This window comes from Ictidomys tridecemlineatus, chromosome 9 (genome assembly GCF_052094955.1).
Source record: "Ictidomys tridecemlineatus isolate mIctTri1 chromosome 9, mIctTri1.hap1, whole genome shotgun sequence".
Lineage (NCBI taxonomy): Eukaryota > Metazoa > Chordata > Mammalia > Rodentia > Sciuridae > Ictidomys > Ictidomys tridecemlineatus.
Window position 1 is genome coordinate 59325337 of NC_135485.1, and position 21858 is coordinate 59347194.

The window sequence follows — 21858 nt, forward strand, 5'->3', positions numbered from 1 at the left end:
GCATGAATTAAATTCCCACGACTACATAGTAATCAATAAGCAAAATATTTCTTTTTCACCTTGAAGTTATATTGTACATACGTTTTTAGGCCTGCTATAACATGTGACCAAGACAAATAGTCCTTGGGTTCTTTTGAATTCAGTTCTTAGTAGCAACACTAAGTTTTTCTTTTCTTTATTGAACCTCACATGACTTCCTTTCCCAGAGCAGGCTGGTCATTGGAATCTCCTGTCCATTTAATTATGTCACCACTGTTCTAGTCTTTAAATCTCTTACTGGAAAATGGCTGTTGTGTTGATTTGGCGTTAAAATTAGGATGACTTGTGTTTGGGTCTTGGGCATCCAATAGTGATGAAGAGTAGGCACAAATAGGGGTTGGAGTCCTTAGACATTGTCTGTGACAGTTTAACTGTAGCTTTCAATGAGACACCAGCAGGAGTTGTGTGGCATCTAGGACAGCCCTTCTCAGTGCTGTGTGTTACACACATTCGATGCTGGTGTGATGGGGCAAAATTGGTCAGGATGGGGCTGTTCACAGATGCCTCTCCCTGCTCCCCTGTTCTCTGGAAGAAACCAAAAAGTCAGTGGCTGAATTCTTGGGAGAAAAGTTGTCAAGTTGTAATACAAACTAACTCCCTTTGGTGCTTCACTGGAGGGAACTTGGTGTGTGGGAGTATGTAGGATAGGCATGGGAGGCACAGGCAGAGGGATGTGGCCAAGGAGAGCAGAGCAGATGGGGAAAGGAGGCTGGTATGGTGAGTTTCTGAGTAGGACGTGGGTGGGCTCCTAAGAGCAGTGTGCTGTTGGAGAACAACGTAAGAGAGGACTTCATGTTACTGGGCACCCTCTTCTGGAACTCCTTTAAATGATGGTGGATGGTGCTAGAGAAAATAGAATTTCTGGTTTGGGTCACAAGTTTTAATTGTGACTTTGTTCTGGATGATGTTATATCACAACTTTTTAACTTGGGTATGATTTACCTTTGAAAATAACTTGGAACGAATTTCACAATCATTCCTATAATATTATTAATTTCATTATTAATCATTTAAAGTGTTTTTCCCTCATGGGGGAGAAAGGGTGCTCTAGGTATTGTACATAATTTCCGACCTATCTCATCTGTTCTACATCTCAGAATAGGGATCTATTACTACTAATGTGGCAATTACCACTTATTTATACTGCTTGTGATTTTTTATTTTATAGTTTTTAATTTGCCCCTTACTGAATTTTTAATAAGGGAGAAAACAAGGATAGATGAAGAAAGTAATGTGTCTGCATTTCCATTGACTGTAAAGAAGAAATACTTTAAGTGTTTTTCTTAGCAAGAATACAACAGTTCCATGGGTCACAAGCTAGAGAAATTGCAGGTCAAATATGTCAAATACAGCCTATAGACATATTTAATTTGGCCTTCAAAGTGCTTAGAAAAATTTCAGTCTGTTGCCACCATAGCCAATAGCTAGATTTCATAGGAAAAGCTAACATTCTTGCTTCACTTGAATAGGTGGAAGGTGTGGGAACATTAGGCCTATATTCTTATGATAGCCATCATCTGAATGTGTTGAGTAGTTTTGCTCATTAGGTGGGGCATGTTTGCTGTCACCTCTACAGTGCTGTTTTCTTAGGTGTTGGCTGTTTGTTCATGTATGTGTTTCTAACTAATTACTAACTTAAAAGCAGACAAAGCCATGAATCCCAGTATTATTAATAACATTATATACCTGGACATTGTAGATATTATAAAATGAAACTATAAAGTAGAAAATATTTTCTTTAATTAGAACACTTTATTTTCTTGTTAAAGCACCCTATCTGAGATATTTCAACGTCTACTTTTGTTACCCAGATGCAAGCATAAGTCATTTAAAGATGTAAAAACATGTTTGGGAGGCTGGGGGTGTAGCAGTGGTTGCTAGACTCTGGTTCAATCCCTAGAACCACTAGTATTTTTTTTTTCTTTTCAGTAGGCATTTATCTTTCCAGATCACTAACTCATGGGCTTTATTAGTAAGATGAGTTGGTTTGCATACATAAACGCTGTTGTTTTACCTTATAATACACAGAATGTGGGCTCTAGATGAAGACTGCTTAGGTTTGAATACTGACTCTTCTACATATAAGCTATGTGACCTGGTCAGAGCTTCTCTGTACTTTGATTTTCTCACCTATGATATAGTAATCATTCTAGCATCTATCTTGGAGGATTGTTTTGATGATTAAATGAAATAATCTAGACAAAAAAGTTGGCTCAGAATAAAAATTCAAAGAATATTAGCTATTTATCATTTCTAGATTAAAAGTCTAATGTGTTATATACTTTTATTACAACTTGAAAATTTTTTTTCTTCTTTTTCCTGTGCTGGGGGATAGAACCTAAGGTTGCATGTGTGTTAAACAAATGCTTTACCACTGGAATACATCCCCAGCCCCCAATTTTTTTTTTTTAATTGACTGAAGTCCTAGTGTAATTTTGAGAGTATATTGGCCTGGTCTGCAGCAAGTGTCAGCAGCAAGGCTGTGATACTCTGCCCCAGAAAGTGCTCACATTTTAAGTCCTACCACCTAAAACTACTTAGGCCTTGTGCTGTAAAAAGAGGAAACTTTTCCTTGCCATCCACCTGGTAGCATAAAGCAAGGTAGAAATTTTATAGTGATAATTGGGGCTATTGGCAGAAAGCTGCCATAAAGACTTTGTCTTCCATAAATTTATTTGATGACGATAATTAGTCACCCATTCTCTAATTCCCAATTCCATGCATTTATTAAGCCTTGGTAATCAAATATGGAAAAGCATAAATATAAAGTTGTAGCCAAAAGATACGCAAAGCACTGATTTATTCACATAGGAACATCTTTTGTCCTTGATGTACATCTTGTTTGGGGATTTTAATATTCTTTTCCTTTTTTTAGCATTATTTTTCTTGATGTTCACTTTGACTTCTTGCTGGAAGGAGAAAAGCAGATTCTACTTCTTTGTCTGAAAGGAATCCACAAGAAAAATGTTTTTAATCAGCATACATGGGGTATAGCACTAACTTGGGGAAGGTGCTTTTCAACAGAAATTTATGATTATGTCCTTCCATCATCTTGTTTGTTTCCCAGAAAAATTTGGTTATAAGTGGGAAGAGATAGAAATAATAGCACAAGAACTCTTTCTCGGACTGGCAATTGTTTTCTTGCACCGCAGGAATCCCACATTGCTGAGCGACCACTGTCCTCTGTGAGGAAATAGGAAGCGCTATTTCACTGTTGTAAATGAAGATTGAGTGTGATGGGATACATTTGACGAAAACATCCTTTTAAATGATTGCAAAAACACAAATCTATCTGAGCTGTAGGGTTTGCAGTGTGGAAAATCTTGCAAATCGTGTCTGGCTGCTGTTGTCATTGTTGTTACATTTATTCCATTGCTGTCACTGTCTGTTAGGTGAATGGTTTGCTTTTATCTGATAACTTGGGAAATTCAAGTTATTTCTCCTGAGGCTAGAAAGCAGAAGAATCTCAGGAGCTGGTTCTTCCTGAAGTATGAAGCTGTTGTTCCTGAAGAGAAGATGTGTCAGTGTAAACCATCCTGAACTGGGGAAGACAGTAAACAGGAATTATCTAAAACAGGGACTGGGAGAAGCATTCCAGTTGTTTTTATTGCTAACTGGTAGCGATTTGTGGGCTGGTCTCTTTTCCTCCTCTCTAACCTGCTCTCTGACTGAACCTGCTGGTCAAGAGAGGAGCTGGCGTCAGAACTAGTATTCAAACAAGAAGCAGCAGGCAGATGACCCACAGTTGTCACTGTGTCTTGCTGTCTCTGGGAAGACACATCTGCTTCAGATGATAGACAGTAAACACTCTGCTCTTTTCAGAGAGACTGTTGGAATACTGTCACACCCTTATATGAGTGTTTTATTCCGTGTTGTCTCATACCATTTTTATTTACCTTTTTATGAATAAATTTATATGCACAGGCCTCAGATATACACCTTCACTTAATTTATTTATTATTCTCTAAAAATTTTGTCTCTTCTTTCCTATTATTAGAGAACTCAAAACAATAGTTCTCCTTATTTTAAAAAAACTATTTTAGTTACATTTTAGAGTCAAAGATTTTACATATTTCTGGGACCAGTTCATTGAGTTACTAATTATTCCAAGAGTGGGCAATGTTTATAATGGTTTTATGAGTGTATCCTAACTTAGAGATTGGTTTCTTTCTAACATGAGGACACTTTTAAAAGTTGTTTGGTACTCAGAATGTAGCCCTCCCTGTCCTGCCCCACAATGGGAACAATATTTTAAAGTAGGTAAATGAGAGTTAGATTTCTGTTCTAACCTACAAATCTTTGTAACCCATACTAGGGCTGATCTATACTGCTGTAGTTTTTAACTCCTTCTTTGGATAAATTAGTCCCAAGTCACAATATGATATTTGGCTTCTGTAGCCCCAATATTGACAAAAATATCTGTTGCTCTTCCTTTGTGCTTGGACTGGAAGAGGTTTTCCTCTTCTTCCCCCTAACTTGAGTAGTGTGAGGAGTTCTAATTCATTTTCCTCTTTCTGATGTAGGGATATTTAAGGTGTCTTGCAGGGTTAAATCCAACAAAAATGGCCACAGGGAGAGGTTTTTGCTCTGCTTATCCAACTTTCTGATTCCCATACTCAGATGGTAGGGGTTACATTGGCTACCTGATTGGAACATGAGTTGGGTTCCAAGAGTCTGGAGACAAATCTAGGTTACTTCACTGGACATAGAGAGCTAGAGGGGCAAGTCAAGTCCTGGGACAAGTGCCTAAGGACAAACATTAAGTCAAATGATCTGAGATAGGATGGTGCAAAACACAAAGCTTGGTATGAGGCAGAAATGGGGTCCATGATGGAGGAGCATTTATGTAAATCCAATTTCCATTGGAGAGGGTGGGGTATTATATAATGCTTAAACAAGAGGTATTGCTATTTGTGTTTTATTTTAAATGTTTTTAAAAGTTTATTTTAAATTGATACATAAATTTATACATATTTGTGGGGTACCATGTCCTCCTTTCAATACATGCATATTGTAATATTTCAAACCAGGGTAAGCATATTTGCTTTCTCAAAAGTTTATCGTTTCGTTGAGGTGAAAACATTCAAACTCCTTTTTTTCTGGGTTTTTTGAAATAGTACTTGATCATCATCTATAGTCATTCTACTGTGCAACAGAACAGCAGAACTTCTCTTATCTAACTAAAATATAGAACTCATTGACTGACCTTTCTCCACTCCTCCCTCTTCTCTACCTTCCCCACCTCTGATAATTATGACCCTGCTCTCAACTTCTATGAGATCAACTGTTTTATCTTCTACATATGAGTGAGATCATGTGGCATTTGTCTTTGTGCAGCTTATTTCACTTAATTGCCTCCAGTTTCATCCATGTTGTTGTGAATGGCGAGATTTTTTTCTTTCTAATAGCTGAATAGTATTCCAGGTGTATGTGTATGTGTGTGTGTATGTGTTGTATAATATCATATTTTCCTAATCACTCATGAGTTGATGAATATTTTTTTGTTTCTTGGTTATTGTGAATAGTGTTTCAATATACATGGGAATGTGGATATCTCTTTGACATACTTATTTCATTTTCTTTAGATATATATTAGGTAGTAGGATTTCTAGGTCATATGGTAGTTCTATTTTTAAGTTTTAGGGAATCTACATACTATTTCCCATAATGATTGTAATAATTTACATAAGTACATAATTACATAATGACTATACTAATTTACATTCCCACCAAGTATGCAAAAGTGCTTTTCTCCACATCCTTACCAGCATTTATTATCTTTTGTTTTTTGATAATATTCATTCTTCCTGGAGTGAGTTGATATCTCATTGTGGCTTTGAGCTGCAGATTAGTGATGTTGAATGTTTCTTCATTTTCATACATCTGTTGACCATTCATATATCTTCTTTTGAGGAGTGTCTATTCAAGTCTATTGCTCATTTTAAAAATCAGATTACTTGGCTTTTATTTTGTGTTGTTCTGCAATTTAGTTATTAAAGTTACATAATATTGTCCATTTTAACCCTTTATCAAATGTATACTTTGCAATTTTTCTCCCATTCTGTAGGCTGTCTCTTCACTGTTGATTGTTTCTTTTGCTGTGCAGATGCTTGTTAGTTTGATATAATCGCACTTGTCTATTTCTGCTTTTGTTTCCTGTGCTTTTAGAGTCCTGTTCAATTTTTTTTTTGCCCATTTCAATGCCCTGAAGAATTTTCCATATTGTTTTCCTAGTTAATTTCATAGTTTCAGGTCCTACATTTCCGTCTTTCCTTAAACCACTTTGAGGTGATTTTTGTATGAGGTATGAGATAGGGCTCCAGTTTTATTTTGCATATAAATATCCAATTTTCCCAGGACTGTATTGAAGAAATCATCCTTTGTGCATTATATGTTCTTAGAACCTTTGTCAAATCTCAATTGGCTGTGGATGCATGGATTTACATCTAGTCTCTTTCTTACTTCTAGATTCTTGTGGATGGTTCCATTGGTCTTGTGTCTGTTTTTATGCCAATACTATGTTGTTTTGATTACTATAACTTTGTTATATATATATATATATATACATATACATACATACATACATACACACACTAGAGAGAGAGAGAATTTTAATATTTATTTTTTTTTAGTTTTCTGCGGAAACAATATCTTTGTTTGTATGTGTTACTGAGGATCGAAGAACCTGGGCTGCATGCATGCCAGGCGAGCACACTACCGCTTTTTTTTTTTTGAGAATTTTTAATATTTATTTTTTAGTTCTTGGCGGACACAACATCTTTGTTGGTATGTGGTGCTGAGGATCGAACCCGGGCCGCACGCATGCCAGGCGAGCGCGCTACTGCTTGAGCCACATCTCCAGCCCCACACTACCGCTTGAGCCACATCCCCAGCCCCTTTGTAATATAATTTAAAGTTAGTCCCTGTAATGCCACTTAGTTCTTTTTGCTTAAGATTGCTTTGTCTTCTCACAGTGTATGTGTTTGCTTCTGTACAAATTTTGGATTGTTTTTCTATTTCTGTTAAGAATATTATTGGTATTTTGGTAAGAATTGCATTAGATCTGTAGATTGCTTTGGGTAGTATGAACATTTTAATGATATTGATTCTTCCTATTTATGAAGAAGAGATGAAAGGATGGATGCCTTTTCTTTTTTTGTGTGTCCTTTTCAACTTCTTTCATTAATGTTTTATACTTTTAATTTTAGAGATCTTTTACCTTTTTGGTTACAATTTCTCCTAGTTATTTTATTTTAATTTTTGTAGCTATTGTAGATTGTAAATAAGATTGCTTTCCTGATTTCTTTTTCAAATAATTGACATTTGGTGTCAAATAGAAACACTACTAAGTTTGTATTCTGCCACTTTGCTGAATTTGTTTATTAGTTATGACAGTTTTCTGTGGAGTCTTTGGGGTTTTTAGTATATAGATCATGTCCCTATAAGCAGTGATAATTTGACTTTCTTCTTTCCAGTTTGTATGCACTTTACTTATTTGCCTTGCCTGATGGCTGTGGTTACAATTAATGTACCAAGCTGAATAAAAGTAGATAGCCTTGTCCTGTTCCTCATCTTAAGAGAGAAAGACTTCAGCTTTCCCATCTGTATGGTATTAGCTGTGGGCTTGTTGTAAATGGCCTGTAGCATATTGAGGTATGTTCCTTCTGTGTCTAATTTGTTCAGAGTTTTTATCCCTAAGGGTTTGATTGCAAAGATAAGATCAGAAACAAACGGGGGAGGGGGGCGGAACTAATTAAAAACTGCACTTATAATGCATTTCCCCCCATGTTTGCAATTTTTGATGTCCCAATTTATATCTTTTTATATTTTCTCTCAGCATATTAATGTTTTTAAAATTGTTTTGTTTTTAGTCTTTATACAAAAATAAAAATGGTGTATACACCTTATTTCCAACATGAGAGGATTCTGAATTTGTCCATATAGTTGCTCTTACCAGTTAATTTTATATCTTCATTTTTGTTGTTGTTGTGTTTCATTATTCTGGTTTGAGGAACTCTCTAAAAGAGATGTTTTAAAGTGGTGTGTTTGTAACTCCAGAGCCACCTATAATGCTTTGGAGTAATAAAAATTTTGAATTAGTATAGATTAAGGAATATAACATAAGGAATGGACTGCCTTTATGGCCAATTAATAAAATTAATCCTTTCAAAATTTCATAAAATGTTACAAAAAATGAAAGAAGACATTTGGAAAGTTTATGATTTTATAAAATGCTGCTATAAGTTTAGTACTTATAAAACACTAAAATTGTCCTAAAAGGAAAAAAAATCTTACCTGGGATAATGCCTTATGTAAATGTAAGTTATTACCATATAACAAATTTTCTACAGAAGCAATATAAAAGCTAAAAGCCTATTTAAAGAGACTGTTTTCAATATGAGTAAGTTGAGTTTTTAAGTGGTTGTTTTCATTAGCTTTTTCATTACTATGACCAAGACCTCATAAGAATAACACAGAGGAGGAGAAGTTCATTTTGGCTCATGGTTTCAGAGGTTCAGTCTTTGACTGGCCTACTCCATAGCTCTTGGCCCCAGATGAGGCTGAACAGCAGGACATAGCAACCAGGAAGCAGAGAGAGCTCTGCTCACCAAGGACAATATATAAACCCCAAAGGCCCACCTGCATTGACCAACTTTCTACAGCCATACCCTACCAGACTATAGTTATCGACCAGTTAATCTGTATCTGGATTAATTCAGCAATTAGGTAAAAGCTCTCTAATTTAATCATTTCACCTCTTAACATTCTTGCATTGCTTCACATTTGAACTTTGGGGACTCTTCATATCTAAACCACAACAATGATATTTTATTTGAATATAGGTTCAATATAGTTAATATCTTTTCCCTTTTAAAAATGCTTTAGAATATTTGCCTCATTCCTTTCATCCTCTTTTTCATGTAGATTTTTTTAAAGTAACATCACATTTTCTGCCTTCTCCTTTATAAAACCAGTCTAAAAGTTCTTTCTCAAAACTCCCATCTTCTTGATTTTTTTCTCAAGTTTTCCTGAAGATTAGGATTTAGTCAGATACTCATTCATTCAGGTTCAGTTCTAGGCTGTGGGAATAGAGTGATTAAAAAAATGTCATGGTTTCTGCCCTTTTACCCTTCAGTCCTTTAAGTCAGAATACAAATTAAAAAGATAAATTCTAGAGTCATTCTCTTGATGCTTTAAAATAATGAGAATTAATCATGTTGGAATCCAATCCTGTCCTCTTTTTTATTTGAAGATTTGTAAATATCCAGGTAGAAAACAGGACTTTCTGAGTTAAAGGTACAATAAAATTGATCAGTGATTTTTCTTTGCACAATGTAAAAGTTTATAACTTTCATCATTGTCTCCGGCATGCAGTAGAACATCTTGCCTTTTATAGTACTTAACAGTTTACAGTATGTTCAAACAGTCTCATTTTATGGAGAGGTCTAACAATCATACATATGGCATTCTTCAGTGGCCAGCTTTTATGGGACTCTTGTGTTTATGTTGAGCTGAGTAGCCCTAAAGACCTTTCAAATGAAACAAAATTATCTAGTGAATAGTACATGAAACTGCTAAATTAGAAAAATCTGAGTTCTGAACCTATTTTTATTAGTATCTGGTTTCACCACTGTGCTGCATAAGCCTTCTCTTTCCTCATCTGCAAAACAAAAGGTTGGGGTAAATGAGAGTAACTGTCTAAAAACAATGAGCAATTATTATTATACAGATTGGAATCTATGGGTCAACTGGGCAGTTCTGCTAAGATGAGTAAGGTCAGCCTGATCTTTTTTTTTTTTTTTTATTGGTTGTTCACAACATTACAAAGCTCTTGACATATCATACTTCGAACAATAGTTTCAAGTGAGTTATGAACTCCCATTTTTACCCCAAATACAGATTGCAGAATCACATAGGTTACACATTCACATTTTTACATAATGCCATACTAGTGACTGATGTATTCTGCTACCTTTCCTATCCTCTACTATCCCCATCCCCCCCATCTTCTCTTTCTATCCCATCTACTGTAATTCATTTCTCTCCTTATTTTTCTTCCAATTCCCCTCACAACCTCTTTTATGTAGTTTTTTATAACAATGAGGGTCTCATTCCATTTCCGTGCAATTCCCCTTTTCTCTCTCTTTCCCTCCCATCTCGTGCCTCTGTTTAATGTCAATCTTTTCTTCCTGCTCTTCCTCCCTACTCTATTCTTAGTTGCTCTCATTATATCAAAGAAGACATTTGGTATTTGTTTTTTAGGGATTGGCTAGCTTCACTGAGCATAATCTGCTCTAATGCCATCCATTTCCCTGCAGATTCCATGATTTTGTCATTTTTTAGTGCTGTGTAATACTCCATAGTGTATAAATGCCACATTTTTTTAATCCATTCATCCATTGAAGGGCATCTGGGTTGGTTCCACAGTCTAGCTATTGTGAATTGTGCTGCTGTGAACATCGATGTGGCAGTATCCCTGTAGTACGCTCTTTTAAGGTCTTCAGGGAATAGACCAAGAAGGGCAATAACTGGGTCAAATGGTGGTTCCATTCCTAGCTTTCCCAGGAATCTCCATACTGCTTTCCAAATTGGCCGAACCAATTTGCAGTCCCACCAGCAATGTATAAGAGTACCCTTTTCCCCACATCCTCGCCAGCACTTGTTATTATTTGACTTCATAATGGCTGCCAATCTTACTGGAGTGAGATGGTATCTTAGGGTAGTTTTGATTTGCATTTCTCTGACTGCTAGAGATGGTGAGCATTTTTTCATGTATCTGTTGATTGATTGTATGTCCTCCTCTGAGAAGTGTCTGTTCAGGTCCTTGGGCCATTTGTTGATTGGGTTATTTGTTGTCTTATTGTCTAATTTTTTGAGTTCTTTGTAAACTCTGGATATTAAGGCTCTATCTGAAGTGTGGGGGGTAAAAATTTGTTCCCATGATGTAGGCTCCCGATTTACTTCTCTTATTGTTTCTCTTGCTGTGAAAAAACTTTTTAGTTTAAGTAAGTCCCATTTGTTGATTCTTGCTGTTAACTCTTGTGCTATGGGTGTCCTGTTAAGGAATTTGGAGCCTGATCCCACAATATGTAGATCGTAGCCAACTTTTTCTTCTATCATACGCAGAGTCTCTGATTTGATATCAAGGTCCTTGATCCATTTTGAGCTAATTTTTGTGCATGGTGAGAGGAGGGGATTCAGTTTCATTTTGTTGCATATGGATTTCCAGTTTTCCCAACACCATTTGTTGAAAATGCTATCCTTCCTCCATTGCATGCTTTTAGCCCCTTTATCGAATATAAGATAGTTGTAACTTTGTGGATAAGTCTCTGTATCCTCTATTCTGTACCATTGGTCTACCCGCCTGTTTTGGTACCAGTACCATGCTGTTTTTGTTACTATTGCTCTGTAGTATAGTTTGAACTCTGGTATTGCTATACCACCTGATTCACACTTCCTGCTTAGAATTGCTTTTGCTATTCTGGGTCTTTTATTTTTCCATATGAATTTCATGATTGCTTTATCTATTTCTACAAGCAATGCCATTGGAATTTTGATTGGCATTGCATTAAACCTATAGAGGACTTTTGGTAATATCGCCATTTTGATGATGTTAGTTCTGCCTATCCATGAACAGGGTATATCTTTCCATCTTCTAAGATCTTCTTCTACTTCTCTTTTTAGGGATCTGTAGTTTTCATTGTATAAATCTTTCACCTCTTTTGTTAGGTTGATTCCCAAGTATTTTATTTTTTTTGAGGATATTGTGAATGGAGTGGTTTTCCTTATTTCCATTTCAGAGGTTTTGTTGCTGATATACAGAAATGCCTTTGATTTGTGCGTGTTGATTTTATATCCTGCCACTTTGCTGAATTCATTTATTAGTTCTAGTAGTTTTTTTGTAGACCATTTTGGGTCTTCTAGGTATAGAATCATGTCATCTGCAAATAGTGATAATTTAAGTTCTTCCTTTCCAATTTTTATGCCTTTAATTTCTTTCGTTTGTCTAATTGCTCTGGCTAGTGTTTCGAGAACTATATTGAATAGAAGTGGTGATAGAGGGCATCCCTCTCTTGTTCCTGATTTTAAGGGGAATGCCTTCAATTTTTCTCCATTCAGAATGATGCTAGCCTGGGGCTTAGCGTAAATAGCTTTTACAATATCAAGGTAAGTTCCTGTTATCCCTAGTTTTTCTAATGTTTTGAACATAAAGGGATGCTGTACTTTGTCGAATGCTTTTTCTGCGTCTATCGAGATGATCATATGGTTCTTATCTTTAAGTCTATTGATATGGTGAATTACATTTATTGATTTCCGTATATTGAACCATCCCTGCATCCCAGGGATGAATCCTACTTGATCATGGTGCACAATTTTTTTGATGTGTCTTTGTATCCGATTCGCCAGAATTTTATTGAGGATTTTTGCATCTAGGTTCATCAGAGATATTGGTCTGTAGTTTTCTTTCTTTGCTGTGTCTTTGTCTGGTTTCGGAATCAATGTGATGTTGGCCTCATAGAATGAATTTGGAAGGACTCCCTCTTTTTCTATTTCCTGGAATAACTTGAAAAGTATTGGTATTATTTCTTCTTTAAAGGTTTTGTAAAACTCCGCTGTATACCCATCCGGTCCTGGGCTTTTCTTGGTTGGTAGTCTTTTGATTACTTCTTCAATTTCATCCATTGATATTGGTCTGTTCAAATCGTGTGTGTCCTCCTGACTCAGTCTGGGCAAATCATATGTCTTAAGAAATTTATTGATGTCTTCACTATCTTCTATTTTATTGGAAAATAGGTTTTCAAAATAGTTTCTTATTGTCTTCTGTATTTCTGTGGCGTCTGTTGTAATATTGCCTTTTTCATCCCTTATTTTAGTAATTTGAGTTCTCTCTCTTCTTCTCTTCGTTAGCATGGCTAAAGGTTTGTCAATCTTGTTTATTTTTTCAAAGAACCAACTTTTAGTTTTGTTAATTTTTTCGATAGTTTCTTTTGTTTCAATTTCATTGATTTCCGCTCTGATTTTAATTATTTCTTGCTTTCTGCTGCATTTGCTATTGTTTTGCTCTTCCTTTTCTAGGGCTTTGAGATGAAGTGTGAGCTCATTTATTTGTTGGTTTTTCCTTTTTTTGAGGAATGACCTCCAGGCGATGAATTTCCCTCTTAAAACTGCTTTCATTGTGTCCCATAGATTCCGATAGGTTGTGTCTGCATTTTCATTTATCTCTAAGAATTTTTTGATTTCCTCCTTTATGTCTTCTGTAACCCTTTGATCATTCAGTAACATATTGTTCATTTTCCATGTGATATTGGATTTTCCCTTCCTTCTTTTATCATTAATTTCCAGTTTCAATCCATTATGATCAGATAAAATGCATGGTATAATCTCTACCCCTTTATATTTATTGAGGGTTGCCCTATGGCATAATATATGGTCTATTTTTGAGAAGGATCCATGTGCTGCTGAGAAAAAAGTATATCCATTCAATGATGGTTGGTATATTCTATATATGTCAGTTAAGTCTAGGTTATTGATTGTGGTATTGCGGTCTATAGTTTCTTTATTCAACTTTTGCTTGGAGGATCTGTCCAATGGTGAGAGAGGTGTGTTGAAGTCACCCATAATTATTGTGTTGTGGTCTATTTGATTCTTGAACTTGAGGAGAATTTGTTTTATAAACTTCGAAGCGCCATTATTTGGTGCATAAATATTGATAATTGTTATGTCTTGTTGTTTAATGGTTCCTTTTAACAGTATATAATGTCCTTCCTTATCCCTTTGGATTAACTTAGTCTTGAAGTCGATTTTATTCTATATGAGGATGGCCACCCCTGCTTGCTTGCGAGGAGCGTGTGCGTGGTATATTTTTTCCCAACCTTTCACCTTCAGCCTGTGTATGTCTTTTCCAGTCAGGTGAGTCTCCTGGAGACAGCACATTGTTGTATTTGTTTTTTTGATCCATGTTACCAGCCTATGTCGCTTTATTGGAGTGTTTAAACCATTAATGTTTAGAGTTACTATTGATATATGGTTTGTACTTCCAGCCATATTTGATTATTTATCTCGTTTTTTTTTTTTTTTAATTGCGTTTGTTTCCATGATTAGTTTTCCCCCCTCCGTCTGTCTTTACTGAGGTACTTCCCACTGTTGGCTTTGGTTATTGTTTTCCGTTTCTTCCTCGTGAAGTGTTTTGCTCAAGATGCTTTGCAACGCTGGTTTTCTGGCTGCAAATTCTTTTAGTTTTTGTTTATCGTGAAAGATTTTTATTTCGTTGTCGTATCTGAAGCTTAATTTTGCTGGGTACAGAATTCTTGGTTGGCATCCATTGTCTTTCAGTGTTTGAAATACGTTATTCCAGGATCTTCTCGCTTTCAGCGTCTGAGTTGAGAAGTCCGTTGTTAACCTTATTCGTTTACCCCTGAATGTAATCTTTCTCTTTTCTCTTGTAGCTTTTAATATTTTCTCTTTGTTCTGTATATTGGATATCTTCATAACAATGTGTCTTGGCGTTGGTCTACTGTGATTTTGTATGTTCGGTGTCCTGTATGCATCTACAATTTGAATATCTGTTTCCTTTTTTAATTCTGGAAAGTTTTCTGTGATTATTTCATCTAGTAGATTACTCATTCCCCTTGTTTGAATCTCTACCCCTTCCTCTATCCCAATGACTCTTAAATTTGGTTTTTTTATATTATCACATATCTCTTGTATGCTTCTCTCATGATTTTTAACCAGCCTATCTGAGATGGCTAGCCTCTTTTCCAGATGATATATTTTGTCTTCATTATCTGATGTTCTAGCTTCTACTTGCTCCACTCTATTAATGATACTCTCATTTGAGTTTTTAATTTGGTTTATAGTTTCCTTCATTTCTAAGATTATGGTTTGATTCTTTTTTATAGTCTCTATCTCCTGATAAAGATGCTTAACTTCTTCCTTTATCTGTTTGTGTAATACATTCTCAATGTGTTCTTTCGCTGCTTGAATTTGCTGTCTTGTATCCTCTTTAAGGTTCCGTTCCATTTGTCTCAGGTGTTCCATGAGTTCTTTATATGACCATTTTTCTGGTGGTTCTATATCCTCCTGAATATTTAGGCTGCCCTGCATTGTTTGCACTCCTTTTCTTCCTTGCTTTTTCATGCTGTTCATATTGTTTCTTGTTCTGTTTGACTGCTGAGTTACTGTTTACTCCTATAAATAGATTTGAAGCTTGGGAGGAAAGGTATTAGAAGGGATGGGTAGAAGTCACTAAAGAGAATAAGAGTAAGCAGGTAGAATTCAAGGAAGGGGGAATAAGAAAATTAAAAAGAGATGTAAAGACAGGAGAAAAGAAGGATAGAAAAAAATAGAAGATTAAAAGGGATTTAAAGAAAAAAAATAATAGTAGAAATGGAAAATGAGATTTAAAAAATAGAATAAAATAAAATAAGATGGATTAAAAAACATTTAAAAAGACAGTAAAAAAAAAAATTTATAAATGCAGTCCTAGAGTTCGATTAACTGCTCTTCCAGTGGGTGGAGCTATGCCCACCGGGCCAAGTTTCTCCTCTCAGTAGGCGGGAGTCAATCACTGTGCAGCCGTACTTCCTCCCGGATTGGGCGGGTCTCCATTCCTGCTGTTCGCTGTGTGGGCGGGGCCTTTTGCGGAGCTGGTCAGAGGTCGTTTGCAGCACTGGGTTGGCAGGTGGAGGGTGGTGTCTGCAGCTCCAAACCACCAGAGGAGGTTCACAGAGTCGGGCCCTCGGGGCCGGGCAGGCAGCGCCTGCTCCCCCACTCACTGCAAGGGTGTAGGCAGCGGCCGCTTGGCGGTAGCCAGCGGCGGTTCACAGAACTGGTCTGCGGGGGCCCAAGCAGCCAAGCAGGCAGCGCCGGCTCCCAAGTTCACTGCGCCATGTGAGCAGCGGCTGGTTGAGGTTCACCAAGCCAGCCCGGGGGAGGGGGGGGGACAGGTAGACAGCCAGCAACTGCTCCCAAGTTCGATGTTACGTGTGGGCGGTTCACAAAGCCGGGCTGCGGGGACCCAGGCAGGCCGCTCCTGCTCCTAAACTCGCTGCAGCGTGTGGGCGGCAGTCGGCTTGGGTTCACAGGGCCCGCCCGCGGGGATCCAGGCAGGCAGCAATGGTTCCCAAGAACAATGCAGCGTGTGGCCTGCGCCGGCTGGGATTCACAGAGCCAGCTCGCGGGGACCCAGGCAGGCAACGACCGTTCCCACGACTGCTGCAGCGTGTGGACAGCGGTCGGCTTGGGTTCACAGAGCCCGCCCGCGGGGGTCCAGGCGGTTAGTGTCCGCTCCTATGCTCACTGCAATGTGTAGGCAGCGGCCATTCGGCGGCCCCCGGTGGGACTGTGCCCCTGCTCTGGGTTGCCGAGATTCAGTATTTTGTGACAATCTGACACCTCCTATTAAACTTACTAGTTCCAGGAAGGTCTCCTTTCAGAGGAAATTTGCTTGAAGTTTCCCAGCAGGATGCATGTGGGTGTATTAATGAGTCTCTCTGATCCCCTTACCACTGAGGCATTGTATGTGCTGCCTCTTCGCTGGCAGCCATGTTCTTCCTCCCCGGTCAGCCTGATCTTGATCGGGCTTTCTCATTATCTATTAGACTCACCTGGGCTTTTTTTGTGACCAAAGTATGTGTCCACAAAGTGAGCAGAGTGAAACCTTGTCAATTGCACCATATTCTGTTGGCTGAAGCAAATCTGAAAGCTGGCTCAGCTTCACAAGATGCAGAAATAGACTCTGAAGTCTCATAGCAAGGTCATGGAAACAGGGAAGGGTGAAGAATCACAGCCCACTTTGCATTTAATTTACTATAGGCTCCTTTGAGCTTTAACTTTTTCTTCAACTTGTGATGATCTAGTTGGTTATTTGAATACCTATTGCTGTATTTTGGCACAGAAAGAAATGTAAAAGAGAAAAATAACCGTTGACTATATCAAAGGCACTTTGTATTTTATAAAACCATTTTCACTTTCCAGAAAAAACATAGATAACAGATATCTTTGAGGAACTTGCAATGTGGTTAAGCAAATAAGGTCCATCTCTTAAAAAATAGCAAACATTTCATGACTATCTTTTCTTGGGGTTGGAGATTTGTAAGTGCTTCAGGATACAGAGTAGTTCTTCTTCTTCTTCTTTTTAAAATTAGCTATATATGACAGCAGAATGCATTTTGATTTATTGTATACAATTGCAGCACAACTTTACATTCCCTTGGTTGTACACAATGTAGTGTTGCACTGTATGTTCGATCATAATGTAACTAGGGTAATAATGACCATCTCATTCCACCATCTTTCCTACCCCATTCCCCCTCCCTACCTCCTCCTCCCCTTTTTACCCATCAAAATTCCTCCATTTTTACCATGTCCCCCCAATAAGGATCAGCATCCATTTATCAGAGAGAACATTCAGCCTTTGTTTTTTGAAATTGGCTTATTTCACTTAGCATGGTATTCTCCAGCTCCATCCATTTACCTGCAAATGCCATAATTTTATTCTCTTTTGATGCTCATTTAATATTCCATTGTGTATATATAACACAGTTTCTTTATTCATTCATCTATAGAAAGGCATGTAGGTTGCTTCCACAGCTTAGCTGTTGTGAATTGTGCTGCTATAAACATTGATGTGGCTGCATCACTGTAGTATGTTGTTTTTAAGTCCTTTGGGTGTAGACCAAGGAGTGGGATACTTGGGTCAAATGGTGGTTCCATTCCAAGTTTTCTAAGAAATCTCCATAGTACTTTCCAGATTGGTAACACCAATTTGCAGTCCCACCAGCAATGAATGAGTGTGCCTTTTCCCCTACATCCTCACCAACTTTTATTGTTGTCTGTATTCTTTAGAATGTTAGATAACTAACATTCTGACTGGCATGAGATGCAATCTTAGAGTAGTTTTAATTTGCATTTCTTTAATTACTAGAGATGTTGAACATGTTTTTATATATTTGTTGATCAAATGTATATCTTCTTCTGAGAAGTGTCTGTTCAGTTCCTTAGCTTATTTATTGATTGTTTATTTTTTTGGTGTTTTTGAGTTCTTTATATATCCTGCAGATTAATGCTTTGACATGTATGTGGCAAAAGCTTTCTCCAAAAATGTAGGCTCTCTCTTTACTTCATTGTTTCTTTTACTAAGAAGAAGCTTTTCAGTTTGATATACATACTTTGAGTCTATCCCATTTATTAATCCTTGATTTTATTTCTTGCACTTTAGGAGTCTTGTTAAGGAAGCCGGGCCTAATCTGATGTGATAAAGATTTGGGCCTTCTTTTTCCTTATTAAGTTCAGGGTCTCTGGTCTAATTCCTAGGTCTGTGATCTACTTGGTAAGAGATAGGGGTTTATTTTCATTTTGCTGAATATGGATTTCCAGTTCTTCCAGCACCATTTGTTGAAGAGGCTCTTTTTTCCAATGTATGTTTTCTCCATTTAAAATGATGTTGGCCTTGAGTTTAGCATAGATAGGTTTTGCAGTGATGAGATATATTCCTATTATCCCTAGTTTTTTTTAGTGTTTTGACTATAAAGGAGTGCTGTATTTTGTCAAATGCTTTTTCTGCAACTATTAAAATGATCATATGATTCTTATCTTTAAGTCCATTGATGTGATGAATTACATTTATTGATTTTCATATATTGAACTAAGCTTGTATCCCTGGAATGAACCCCACTTGATCATAGTGTACTATTTTTTAAAAAATATATTTTTGTATGAAATTTGCCAGAATTTTATTGGGAATTGTTGCATCAGTGTTCCATCAAGGATATTGGTCTGAAATTTTCTTTCCTTGATTTCTCTGCCTTGTTTTGGTATCAGGATGATACTAGCTTTGTAGAATGTGTTTGGAAAGGTTCCTTCATTGTATATTTCATAGAATAATTTGAGGAGTGCTGGTATTAATTCTTCTTTGTAGGTCTTATAGAACTCAGTTGTGAATCCATCTGGTCCCGGACTTTTCTTGGTTGGTAGGTTTTGATGGCGTCTTCTGTTTCCTTCCTTGAATTTGATCTGTTTAAATTGTGTATGTCCTCTTGACTCAATTTGGGTTGATCATATGCCTCTAGAAATTTGTCGATATCTTCAAGGTTTTCTACCTTACTGGAGTATAAATTTTCAAAATAGTTTCTAATTTTCTTCTGTATTTCAATAATGTCTGTCATGATATTTCCTTTTCACAAATTTTATTAATTTGAGTTTTCTACCTCCTTTTTGTTAGGTGGCTAAGGGTTTGTCAACTTTATTTATTTTTTCAAAGAACTGGCTTTTTTGTTTTGTCAGTTTTTTTGAATTGTTTGTTTTGTTTCAATTTTATTGATGTCCACCCCGATTTTAATTGTTTCATGTCTTCTACTACTTTTGAGCTTGGTTTGTTCTTCTTTTTCTAGGACTTTGAGAGGTAATGTCAGGTCACAGCTTAATTTTACTGGATATAAGATTCTTGGTTTGCATCCATTTTTTTTTTTCAGAGCTGTTGTTCCAGGATCCTCCTGGCTTTGAGGGTCTGGGTTGAAAAATCTGCTGATATTAATTGTTCTCCCCCTATATGTGATCTGATTCCTCTCTTACAGCCTTTAAGACTCTATCCTTATTCTGTATGCTAGGTGGTTTCATTATAATGTGCCTTGGTGTAGAGCTGTTGTTATTTTGTACATTTGGTGTGCTGTAAGCCTCTTATATTTGATTTTCCAATTCATTCTTCAAGTTTGGGAAATTTTCTGATATTATTTCATTGAAGGGATTGTGCATTCCTTTAGTTTGAATCTCTGTGCCTTCCTCTATCCCAAAAATTCTTATATTTGGTCTTTTGATGCTATTTCATAATTCTTGGATATTCTGCTCATGGTTTTTTATCATCTTCACTGTGAGGTCAACTTTATTTTCCAAATTGTATACTTTGTCTTCATTATCTGACATTCTGTCCTCTAAGTGATCTAGCTTATTGGTGATGCTTTCTACTGAGTTTTTTTTTTTTTTGGCTTATTGTTCCCTTCTTTTCAAGGATTTCTGATTGGTTTTTCTTCAGAATCTCTCTCTTTCTTGAGGTAATCTTTTACTACCTGTATTTGCTCCTTTATCTCTTTGTTGTTTGATCAATTTTTGCCTTGTATCTGCTCATTTAGGTCTTTCTTTAATTCACAGATCATCTTAATTATGTATATTCTGAACTCCTTCTCTGACACTTCATCAATTACGCCATCCATGGATTCTATTATTGTAGTATCCTGGTTTGTTTGGAGCACTTTCTTCCCTTCTTTTTTCATGTTGCCTATGTGTCTTCCTTTCTTGCAGTGCATATCTGAGGTATTAGAGTTTCTACTCTATAATCTTGTAATATCTGTGCAGATTATCTCTACCTCACCTTGGTGTTGGGCTTCCAGACCCTGCTGGTGTCCCATCATGGATGCTACTGCAACTATAGGTGGTGGCAGCAATAGTGGAGGTAATTCAAGATAGCAGTAGGGGTGTCCAAGATGGATGCAACCACTTTCAGAGATGGGGCCGAAAGGATGGGCCTTACAATGGCTTTGGGCTGTCTGTTCTGAGATGCAGCTGTCTGTGTTGCAAGGTGGAGGCTACTGCATGTTATTGGTGATAGCTTCAGTGTCCTGAGATGGAGGTGGGCTAGGCCTGGGCTCCCAGGTGGGCCCAGGAGGTGGACCTGGGCCTAACCTGGGCCTGGGCTCCCATGGGGAAATGGGTGGTAGAGGTGGTCCTGTGCCGGGACCTGAGCTTTGGCATGGATCTGCTGGTCAGTGGGCACAGAACAGTTTTTAAGAGACAACTATGGGCTGTACTTAGACTCAGAAGGTGAGGTGTCAGTGGCTAAATTTGGACTGATCACTGTTTTCTTTTTAATCACCTCTAACAGTTATACACAGAATGAGGACAAATGTTATTTTTAATTAAGCAAGGGAAATAAACGGTTGCTGGTGAATAATTAATTTCCAAACTTACATTTTGTCAGTTTAAAGAAGAAACTATATCTTGAATGTGGATTTTCATAAACAAAAAATATTATCAGAAGAATATTTTATTTTTTCAGGAGTCACAAAATATTTTTACGTCGGGGTTCCTTGAAGGAAGCTAATGGGATTATTTTTGACCACTAAGCAAAGACTGCTGGCTGTTCACCAAATTACACTTTCCCTTGCAAAGCTCCCAGCCTCCTTAGCTGTTAGTGTGTCATCTGAGTTCCATCTAATGGGATATGCATGGGAAAATGTATGCCGCTTCCCAGCTTGTTCCATAAAACCTCCACCACGGGCTCTTCCCTGCTGGTTCCCTTTTCTGGCTGACTGGGTTGGCCACACATAGGGTGACTGTGGAAGCCATAGGTTGATGTTGGAGGGCTTGTTGTCAACCTGTGTTCCTAAATGACTGCCTGGAGCAAAACCCCTCTTTCATAGGGAATACGTGCCCTGGGTTATTACCTAAATGAGACGGCGAACTCTATTGTGTTTAACCCCTTCTCTGATGGTTTGTTCATCAGTATAGCCCTAACTAGTACGGTAAATAATACATTTGCTTGAAAAATCAAGGCAGGAAAGTGTAATTAAAGAATTTTCTCTCTGTTCACAGCTATACAAAGTTGAGTTCATTAAACATTATCGACTCTTTTGCATGTGCGACTGCTGAATGCATTGCTGGTATTTCTGCTTCAGGAAGATGAGTTTGATAAGATAAACATGTGTAAACAGATGATTATTATACAATGTAGTAAACCTACTTTGGAGTATGAGCTAAAATAATGTATCATAGAGACCCCAATATTCAGTGGGTCAGACAAGATGGAAAATTCTTTTTCTGAAACAG

At 37.2% G+C, this 21858-nt stretch overlaps 1 protein-coding gene across 3 annotated transcripts in view; it reads left to right on the forward strand.

Annotated features, from left to right (window-relative positions):
• Fras1 (Fraser extracellular matrix complex subunit 1) overlaps positions 1-21858 on the forward strand; it is a 425584-nt gene that overhangs the window by 79836 nt on the left and 323890 nt on the right. The window lies entirely within an intron of this gene.